This window comes from Sparus aurata, chromosome 1, assembly GCF_900880675.1.
Source record: "Sparus aurata chromosome 1, fSpaAur1.1, whole genome shotgun sequence".
NCBI lineage: Eukaryota > Metazoa > Chordata > Actinopteri > Spariformes > Sparidae > Sparus > Sparus aurata.
In genome coordinates, this window is record NC_044187.1 from 3,158,529 (window position 1) to 3,169,629 (window position 11,101).

General features: G+C 41.0%; 1 long non-coding RNA gene across 3 annotated transcripts; it reads left to right on the top strand.

The window, feature by feature from the left end:
- The first annotated feature begins 3,504 nt into the window (after nucleotides 1-3,504).
- On the top strand, nucleotides 3,505-6,090 carry LOC115593140 (uncharacterized). Of its 3 annotated transcripts, none has more exons than XR_003986260.1 (3): nucleotides 3,505-3,532; nucleotides 5,140-5,313; nucleotides 5,395-6,090. It is a non-coding gene; the product is annotated as an uncharacterized LOC115593140 (long non-coding RNA). The 3 variants fall into 3 exon arrangements; XR_003986259.1 differs by lacking the exon at nucleotides 3,505-3,532 and adding an exon at nucleotides 4,634-4,673; XR_003986261.1 differs by lacking the exon at nucleotides 3,505-3,532 and adding an exon at nucleotides 4,634-4,673 and having other exon boundaries at nucleotides 5,414-6,090.
- The last annotated feature ends 5,011 nt before the right edge of the window (nucleotides 6,091-11,101 follow it).

Consider the following 11,101-nt stretch of genomic DNA (forward strand, 5'->3'; position numbering starts at 1 on the left):
AAAGAGCTGAGAGAGAAGTTGAAACCTGGGCTCTATCTCACTTCCACTCAGCTCACCAATCACAGAGTGAGGAAGGTGTTAATGTTTGTGTGTCAGGTTTGTTACGTGACACAAATTGTTGGACACAGACTCCCTAATGTGACATCAGAAAGGTGTGGCCCCCTGCAGAGATTTAAATCTCTGAGAAGAAAGTGTTGAATCTTTGAAAAAAGGAAGTTGGATGATGTTTAAGTCACGTTGGACAAAAGACACATGAGTGTAATGTAATCTCTGATTCAACACACTGCACGTGTTGTATGTGTGAAACTCTGAAGACAAACTTTAATAACAATGAAAATATTACACTGCTGATGAATTATAAGTGTGACACAATTATTTCACACATACTTGTTCTCACATGTTTAAATCCATTTGAATATTTATTTTAAACCGTGGTTAATACTTTGAAAACATGATTCAAACTGTTTAAATCTTAGTGTTGATGTCATCAGTTCTGAAGGGGATTTGACCTCATAAATTCTGTCCTGACTCACACTGAGCATCTTGTTCTGCTTCATATTTAAAACATATCTAATATAACATCAAAACTTCAACACTGTTTTATTCTCTATCAACCTCTTCATCATCGATTTGCACTTTTCCTTCTTGCTTCTGAAAATAAAAACATAAAGGTTGTGTTTTCTTCTCTGTCAGACAACAACAAACGTGTTTGTTCCAAACCTTTGTGATGATATCTGAAATCTGTACTGACTTCTACTCAGGATGACTTTTATCTGAAAGCTCCTGTTGGTGAGAGTTGATTTTTCAGTCTTGTTCCCAAGCCATCAAATTCTGGCGCTTTGGGACGGCGGCCGACCCGACCTACAATCCCAAAGCATCAAAATGTGACGAGTCGGAAACGAGACTCAAAATTCAACTGTGTTAATAACAGGAGCTTTAAATAGTAGAATCAAATGTTCAATCAGTTTATGTGGGTTTTTATTTGGCTGCACAACATGAGTTTGTATAGATGGAGCCTCTGGTGGAGCTGCAGAGTTTAAGAGGTGACATTACTACGTCTTTATTGAAGCAGCAGCACGTTGTCATTAATATTAATGAGAGCTCTGTTTCACTTTGTGTATTTGACAGTGTTGAACCTGCATCCTGTTGGGTTCAGGTGTTTGGAGTTTCATTCTCTAAACGTCTACATTCTAAGCCTTCTTCAGCTCTGAACACATTATTAAACACTCAATGATTTCAAGCAGGAACATTGGCCCTTCAACTTACATCATTTATTCTTTATTCAGATTGAAGAACTGCAGTTTGTCAGAGATCAGCTGTGCTTCTCTGGCCTCAGCTCTGAAGTCCAGTTCCTCCCATCTGACAGAGCTGGAGCTGAGTAACAACAAGCTGCAGGATTCAGGAGTGAAGCTGCTGTGTGCTGAACTGGAGAGTCCAACCTGTCGACTGGAGACTCTGAGGTCAGTTCATGTGTTTCTGTGTCGATCTGTAAAATTTAAATCCATAACAGAAGTTTCAAATTTCCTTCAGTTCACTTGTTTTCTGGGTTTGTCTGAGCTCAAATCACAACAACTCAATTTAAAGTTTGACAGTCTGAGACACACACAGGTGACACTACATTATTGTATATTACTGCCTGATGTACAACACACACAGATACAGAGATTTAAATCTCTGAACAGAAAGTGTTGAATCTTTAAAAAAGGAGTTTGGATGATGTTTAAGTCATGTTGGACAAAAGACACACCTCCTTTCATGTTTTTATGTGCTCTTCATTGGATAACAGCCTCTTTTATTTCAATATTAAAGGATTATTACTTACCATGTTAATGTGTTCTTACTGTTGTTAAGTGCACTGAAAATGAGTCACATGACAACTATGTCCCAATAAATTAACTTCAAATTGTTATAGCCAAAAAAAATAGATGTAATCATCCACAGTAAATCATAGTAAACCCAAAATGTGGTTTTCTACTGACCTTGTTCTAAATGAAACTTGAACAAGTCAAACCAATGAATTCAGTGCAATGTTCCTTTAACCTTGTTTGTTATTATTCACTGTTAATTTACTTTTGTTCAAACACAAACATGTTGTTTTAACCTTGCTCTGCTATTGATCACTGCTAATGAAGTTCACCGCGAAAGACCTTCATTAATATTAAACACAGTAAAAGAACTCTTATAGAAGCTTTAAGTGATACTTAATTACTTACACACACACCCAAACAAGCTGGCAACCAGGGAACACAACAAAGAGAAATAAGACAAACGTCACGCTGCAGTCCTGGTGGAAGCTGGGGAGCGTGGCGGCCGAATACAGTTGAAGCGGGTTCACTTTGACCGTGTAGAAACAACAGGTCAGTACCCACCGTAGTAGAGCTCAAGTCACAAGAGTCCCAGTAGGTCACCTCCAAGCTGAAGGGGATACGCGGTGGGCTGATGGCAGGCTGACTGTGGAGGACCCTTGGCAGTGGACATCTTGTTTCTCACTCGGTGGTCTCAGAGCTCAGCTAGCTGCTGCTCTCACTCTCACAATCAGTCACCGAGTCCAAACAGCAGTCTCAGTTTCACTCCTCAGAGCTGAAGGGGCAGCGGGTGGGTTAATGGCCGACTGCAGAGAATTGCGGAAGAGAAGAAATCGTCTGGAACGAGACTCAAACTTCAACTGTGTTAATAACAGGAGCTTTAAAAAGTAGAATCAAATGTTCAATCAGTTTCTGTGGGTTTTTATTTGGCTGCACAACATGAGTTTGTATAGATGGAGCCTCTGGTGGAGCTGCAGAGTTTAAGAGGTGACATCACTACGTCTTTATTGAATCAGCAGCACGTTGTCATTAATATTAATGAGAGCTCTGTTTCACTTTGTATTTGACAGTGTTGAACCTGCATCCTGTTGGGTTCAGGTGTTTGGAGTTTCATTCTCTAAACGTCTACATTCTAAACCTTCTTCAGCTTTGAACACATTATTAGTATTATTATTAGGAAGGATTAAAAAGATTTAATTTTAATTATAATTTTTTCTCACCGCACCTTTGGTGCCCTCACTAGGTGGCGCCCGAGGCAAGCGCCTATGTCGCCTGTAGGAAGTACTGCCACTGTGTTAAAACCTTCATCTAACAATATGAATAATTCATTCTGAACATCCTCATCTTAGATTACAAATCATGCTTTTTTTTTTAAATGAAAAGTGATGATAAAAATACATTCTACAATGAAAAGTTAAATAATCTCTATTTTAACTATCAGACAATAAAAAACATTCAGATTTGTCTTTTTACAACATTTTAATGAAGCTTTGTGATGTTTATAATGACTGAATATTTAAACTGTGAAGTCACATCATTTATTCTTTATTCAGGTTGTTGAGCTGCAGTTTGTCAGAGATCAGCTGTGCTTCTCTGGCCTCAGCTCTGAAGTCCAACCCATCCCATCTGAGAGAGCTGGAGCTGAGTCGGAACAAGCTGCAGGATTCAGGAGTGAAGCTTCTCTGTGCTGAACTTGAGAGTCCAAACTGTCGACTGGAGACTCTGAGGTCAGTTCATGTGTTTCTATGTATCTATAAAGATTTAATTAACTTTAAGACACATCACACGTCCAACCTCTTGAGCATTAGAGATCTTTTTTACCCTTATTTTCTTTATTATTATAGATTTTTTATGGAAACAGAATCTGATTCAGAAGTAAGTGGGCCACATGACATGGAAGCTATTGACAAAAAAAATACTAATTTCTACATATTAATATTCATATAAAATAGAGGAAGCACTAAAATACAATATAAAGAGCTGTTTCTCATTTCTCCAGTTTACTAATACAATCTGCAGCTGGTTTGGAGTCACTGGGCCACTTGACATGGAAGATATCGAAAACTGCAATTATTTAGTATTAATATATTTATGCTAAGTAATTTAACGGCGCCATATGTAAGAATGTGGCCAAAAACGGTTACTACACTCAAATTCAAAATAATGCGGCGAGTCGAGATGAGATGAGCGATGAGATGAGCGTTTTATCATAAATGAGTGGCTCTAAAACACACAATTCTGTTCTCTCAGTAAAGATCAAGATGTAGTATTATTTATGGTAACATTAGCTGTTAACTAGAGATGGACATATCAGATGGAATAATGTTATGCATGATGTTTGACCGAACTGTCCTTCATTTTTGCCTCCCCTTTTATAACGTTATATAGTTTAAGGCGGTATACATGCAAAGACCTAAAGAGGACTCGAATTTGGTATAAATCAAATGTAAGAAACACGGAGCAGCGCTAAAGTTTAGCTGCTTAGCTAGCAAGGACTCGTCCCGCTGTTACGTTACCAATTAGTTTTTTAATTTAGTCAACATGTGAGAACTCGTCCGACACAGAGTGTCTCCTGCAGTGTTCTACATGTGTGAAATAACAACAGTAGTCTGGACTTTGTCTGCAGTGTATCTGTAAACGGCCTCATTCAGCGTCTCTCCCTCCCCTCCCCTCATTTATTTATTCTTTATTCAGATTGGTGAACTGCAGTTTGTCAGAGATCAGCTGTGCTTCTCTGGCCTCAGCTCTGAAGTCCAACCCCTCCCATCTGAGAGAGCTGGAGCTGAGTCAGAACGAACTGCAGGATTCAGGAGTGAAGCTGCTGTGTGCTGAACTGGAGAGTCCAAACTGTCAACTGGAGACTCTGAGGTCAGACACCATTTTTTCCTTCTATGCTCAGATTAATATGATGTGAAAGTTGTGTTAACACTAAACTGCAGACATCAGGCTGATATAATACTGATCCACACTGAGTATCTTCATGCTAAAGTCTGTTTTTTTCTTCTGTGGTTTAGTCCACTGACTGTGGCAGAGCAATGTTGAGCTGCACATTTAAAACTTTCATCTGACAATATGAATAATTCACTCTGAACATCCTCAACTATTGATTTTCATCTTAGATTCAAAATCAAGTTTACTAAATTATTTTTTAAAGTGATGATAAAAATACATTCTATAATGAAAAGTTAAATAATCTCTATTTTAACTATCAGACAATAACAAACATATTCAGAATTGTCTTTTTAAAACATTTTAATGAATCTTTGTGACGTTTATACTGTCTGAATATTTAAACTTACATCATTTAAAGTTACATAATTTATTCTTTATTCAGATTGATGAGCTGCAGTTTGTCAGAGATCAGCTGTGCTTCTCTGGCCTCAGCTCTGAAGTCCAACCCCTCCCATCTGAGAGAGCTGGACCTGAGAGGAAACGAGCTGCAGGCTTCAGACGTGAAGCTGCTGTCTGAACTTGTGGAGAGTCCAAACTGTCGACTGGAGACTCTGAGGTCAGTAGAGAGTTGGAGTCAGTCCGTGCTGGTTTCAGCAGTATTGTAATAAACACAGTCAGTATCAAAGTAAAGATCCAGCATTTCCTGCTTTCCTCAGTGAAGCTGTGAGAGGAGAACAGTGACAGGCTTCAGGATTGGACAGAAAGAGATAGAGGGGGAACAGTCAGCCAATCAGACGAGCCAGAAGCTTGTTGTGATGGTGTGTTTGAGTTGATGTGAAGACGACTGTCGTTGTTGTGTTCATGTCTACAGGAAGTAAAGCTGGATCACAGCTGACAGCATCACAGGATGTGTAGAGACAGCGGTCCTCATCCATCAAACTGTTGTAGCACCAAATCTTTGTTCTCTCATTTCAACACTAAACAACTGATCAGTCCATCTGTGTCACAGCTCTCAGGTCTACGGTGGCCCTGAAGGTCAAAACACAACAACATTCCACCAAACATCAAACTGTCACCAGAGACTTGGGTTCTGTCCAATAACAAACAAGAACGCCGTCCCACCTTTTCCATAATCTGAAGTGTGGTTGTGTTTGGACCTTCAGGGCCACCGTACAGATCAGTCTGACCGAAGCCTGCAAATCACTGACTCTTATTTCAGAGAACCATGGTTACATTTAGTAACCATGTGGTCTTCTCACAGACCAGAACCTCTGCTGAAGTCCAGTAACCACAGCTGATGTTGACTGTTCAGTCTTTGTATGAACATGTAGGAGCTTTAACATCAAATATTTATCCGTCCATCTGTCTTTTGTTTTATACAGATATTTTTAGAACAGACTCCATATTTACATATTAGTAATATTTCAAAGTAGATGAAATATTCAGGTGTGACTGAGACTCTGGTTTTTAACAGCAGTGAATCATCATTAAAGTGTTTCTGCAGTCATGATGCGTTCAGGGACTCTGAGCAGTTTATTTCACTGTGTACTTGAGTGAAACCTGCAGAGTAAACACACTTAATGTGTCTGCAGGTCTGTGAGCTTCACTCCAACACGTTAACATGAAGCTGAAAGGAAGCTGGCTACGCTACACAGCCGCTCCACTTGTGGTCTGAACAGGACTGAAGTCCTGCTGGTCTTTATATCACTGACTGACAGCTGATGGAGGGAGTCTCTGGAAACACTCATGTATCACTTCTGCTCTCTGTTATTCTCTTATCAGGCTGGTAGGTCTGACTGATCTAGTACTGAGTGATGAAAGGTGGAGGTGTTGAGAGGATCAGCTGGGTCCTGATGATTCCAGAGAGGTTGAAGCAGCACCATCAGCTGGTGGGTGGAGAGGCTCTGACTGGGCGGAGAGGAGAGCTTCATCCAGCAGTGACTGACAGACCAATCACAACACGTGGAGATGACTGTCAGTGCTGCAGTGTGAACTGCTCTGAGATCAGCTCCACTGTCCAGTCCAGCATCATCCCTGTGTTCCTCTGGATGTGACAGAGTGTATCTGGACTGCTCTGCTGCATCTGCCAAGGAGCCGTCACATTAGGAGCAGACAAAATAATGACTTCATTACTCGTTAACAAAGACTTGATGTTCTCTGCAGTTAGCTGGGAAAAATATGTGCAGATATCAGCGTCGCCTAAAAAGCAAAAATTCAATATTGTTCATCCGTTGTGTAAATCTACAGTCATTTAAAGTGTCCACAGGTTAAACTAGTCTGAACTAGTGTAAAGTCTGTGCTCGTCTCTGTTTTCTCTGGGACCTTATTTTCCTCTGAGGACCAAAAGTTTGTATTATGACCTCGTTTATATTGTGAATATAAAAATTCTTCTATAAAACTACTCAGTGCTCCTTTAAATAGTGTTGTTGTACTGTACAGACAAACAGTATTACATCGTATTAATTCTGTATCATAATAGAGTAAATGTTGTAATGACATTAAAATGTCTGTATTTTTACATTAAACCCAATCATAATGATGTATCATCACTTTGTCATTTTAACGTCAAATGAACAAAACGTTTTTCAGTATCCAGATTCGTTCATTCTGCTCAAAGATTTTTTTTGCAAACAGTTATGACACAAAACTTTCCAGAGCAGCAACATGAGAGTTATAGTTCACCTGACGCAAAGACCAGCGTGTCACATGATCCTCGTCTGACTGCAAATTAGTGTCTTTGTTATGCAGAGTGACGCAAACGTTTTGTTCACATTAAGGGTGATAACCTTGAATTCTTTGTTCTGCGTTGGTAAACCAGAGTTCTCTTAGACACTCACTCGTGATCCCCAACAGCAATGAACAAGAACTATGAACAGTCAGCATTGAACAGCCAGAACAAGAACTACCAGTCAGTAAAAACTGGGCTTCCATCAAAGAGGTCACCCCTTGACCTCTTGTGTAGGGGGACGTCCCGACCACAAGGTGGCGCGGCCCATCGGGATAGTTGTGTGGGTGGCTGTCATTCAAACTCAAAACACTGACGGCCTTCATCTCAAATTAAAAGTAATGTCCTCGGCCAGAGAAAGTCAGACAACGTCCTCTAAAGGACAGCGGAGAGCTCAGTCTTAATTTACGGTTTGGGTCGGGGAAGAACAGAAAATAGCATCAAATAACCTTCAGCCCTCAGAGAGGTGCAGCCTGCCGTCACTGTCCTGTTCTCAATAATAAAGATGGAGACAAAGTCAGTGGTCGGGGAATTTTGATGTGATGCTGAAGGTGGATGAATTAACAGTTCTCGTGTCCGTTTCAGGCGCTGGTTGGAATCCACGGAGCTCGTCGCGGATCCTTTGCTGGTTTTGCTTTCTGTCTCGGTGTGTTTTTGGCCTTTTCCCAGCGGGAGCTCAGCCGCGGTGTTTCTCTCGCTCGGCCTTCGGGTCCCGGCAGTATCGGGAAGCCCTTTGCTCGTAGATCCTCGGCAGCTCGGTCTGCGCTCTCATATGTGACCGTCCCCGAGTCCAGGAGAACACACGTTTGTCACCTGTGTGGAATCGGATTCTCTATCAGCTCCTCTTACCTGGCAGATATTCTCTCCTTTTATCCATCACACCTGTTGCGTAGTCGAGGTCCAAAAACAGCCTTTTCCCGTCCACAGTGATGTTTCTGTTCCACGCTGCTCGGATAATCTTCTCTTTGGTTGTGTATTTCAGGAACCTCACAACCGTTGATCTCAGGGTGGCAGTCTCAGCGGGTTCTGGTCCGAGTGCTCTATGTGCGCGTTCAATGCCCAGTTGGGTCAGACCAGTACTCTCTCCCAGTTCAGTTTGTATAAGATTCACCACAAAGCGAATCATCAAATCCCTTCCGTCTCTTCCTTGATACCACAGATCCGGATGTTTTTGCAATACTATTGTGCTTCAAGTTCGGTGAGCTTTGATTTTAGTTGGAGCTGGATTTCCTGCACCCGGGCCAGAACCGCATCCACCTCCCTGCCAAATATTTCCACGTCTCCAACGCGCCACTGGGTTTCTTCCGGTCTCCACGACGTAGCTTCTGTTTTACTCTCCGTCTCCTCCGTCTTTCCACCGTTTCTCCTAGCATAGGTTCGTCGCAGCAGCTTCCATATCTGTGTCCTTCTTTTTGCTTCTTAATGCCAAACCAAGGCCCTTTTCTTCTCCCGCTGGCATCATCATGTGTTAACAAACACTTTCAAAGTAAATCTCCTTGGTTGAAAGCGGGTTTCTGCTCGTTCTGTCGGGAGCTGAAGTTTTATGTGGCCATCTTCACTCTTCAGCACCAGAAGTCTGGTTTCCCTCCTTCGGGTGTGTTTCCGTTCCTTTCCCTCACCTGTCCTTTCCCCGCCTCCCTCCAGCTGCAGCTCCTCCCCTCGTTAGTGTGTGTGTATATAGTCTTTGTGCTGCTCTTGTCTTTGTCAGATGGTTCTGGTTCCTCCCGTGTTTCACCTGAGCCTGTTTCCTCCAGTGTCTCCACGTTTCTCCCCGTGGTGTTTTCTGCTTTTTGTTCCCGCTCTTATTTTTCTGCTTTATTCCTCGTGTTTTTCCTGAGTTGTACTTTTGCTTTTTCTCAGTTTCTACTTTGTATTTTTGGAATTTCCTCTTGTTGGTTTTTTGTGTTTCTGTGGTTTTTGGATTGTTCAGCTTTGGTTTAATGACGCTTGCTTTTGTTCCTTATCCTCCCGGCCTCGCTTGTGTTTCTGTGTTTGGGTCCTCATCTTTTCTCAAACTGTGACACTGAGTCTCACTGACATAAATGTGCTGGATCAGATATTCACGTGTAACGGGTCTTTCAGACAGAACGGGTCAACGGCACCGCTGTGCTCCCAAACACATCATTTCACGTGATGAAAGAAGAACACGTGTGTTGTCAGGCTGGAGACTACTACATTCTTTTAAAGGAGTTTCTGATCTGAAGAAATAGAAGAAATAATTCTACATTTTTAGAAGCCAATAATCAGTCAAATCACACAGAAACATAAAAATCCTCCAAGTCAGAAATAAGTGGTGTTCACTGGACAGTGACCATGTTCAAATGATCTCATTACAGGCACAATCAGAAGGTGCTGGTTCAATATTTCATTGGTATAAATCCGATTTAATGAGAGAAAGTGTGAGGTGTTAAAAGCAGCTGATTGAGGTTTCAGGAAGGAGGGAAATCAGCAGGTTAGATGAGGCAACAGCGCCCTCTTGTGTTCATACAATAAGATGAGAGGTGACTCATGTGTCTAACAGCTGCCTCTTTAAATGGAGAGGCACAATAACAACTAATACACATCCACATATTTCTACACAGGATAACAATAAGACTTCATTTCAGAAAGCAGAGCAGGACGTGTCACCTTTCTTTAATTATCGCTCGGCTCCTGATTTGTTCCTGACAGCAGCTGAGCAGCATTTTGTCCACCTTGTGTTGTTCTTCATTTGTGACAGCAGTACAGTAATATTAGGGCTGTGACGTCATCCAATCAGAACCTTTGGAAAATTGATGTAGAGAACAAGATGTGTAGGTCAGGACGTCTCTGCAGCACTACAGCACTTCATTAGAATGATGTCTGTCACACATTTGACCTTTATGGAAACACTGCAGCCTCTGTGATTTGGATACTTGGTCACATTGTGACTTTAATAGTATTGTGATGAAGTGTGCAGCCCTTAGTAACAGTTTGTTCTCACCCTGAAGGCAAACACAGGACAAGACGGATAATAAAACAGACAGGCTCTTTCTCGCACTCATCTTTAACTCTCCTCTCATCTTATTTTTAAATCACTCTCTCCTTTAAATTTTTCACTCTCTTCTTTTTAAAGTATAATGCTTTACTTTATTTTTACTTTTGTGACATGCTCAAAGATGAGCAATCTATGTGGAGATTTTTTAAAATGTTATAATTTGCAGTATTGAATCACTGCTTCAAGTGCTTCGCTTTTGTTAAAGATCTTACAGAACGAAGTTCTGTTTTCTTAATTTTGTTTTTAATATATCGTTAAGTATCACAGCCTTATTCAGTGTAAGTGAATTTAGTTTGATTCATCTTGTATTAAGTAACAATGACAAGAACAAGATTGACCCAGAATCGGACCCAGAAGGAGAGGCTTCTGAAGTAGTACTGACTCTGCAGCTGCAACAGGATGTTTCAGAATGGTAAGTGTTTCTGAATAATGTTAGTTTGTTTGTTCGTATGTGTTGCTACAGTTACTACCATCTAGCTAATGGCTAACAGCTATTGAAAACTGTATTTGGCTCCAACACAGTCTCCAAAATCTTGGACATTGTTCACATCGTCTCTGTCTCCGCCTGCACATGTTTCCAGAATTTTTACTGTGACAGCCAAGCTCCATCGTAATATTATTCAAATTAAACTTGCTTCAAACGCCATTCAATCTTTAAATCAA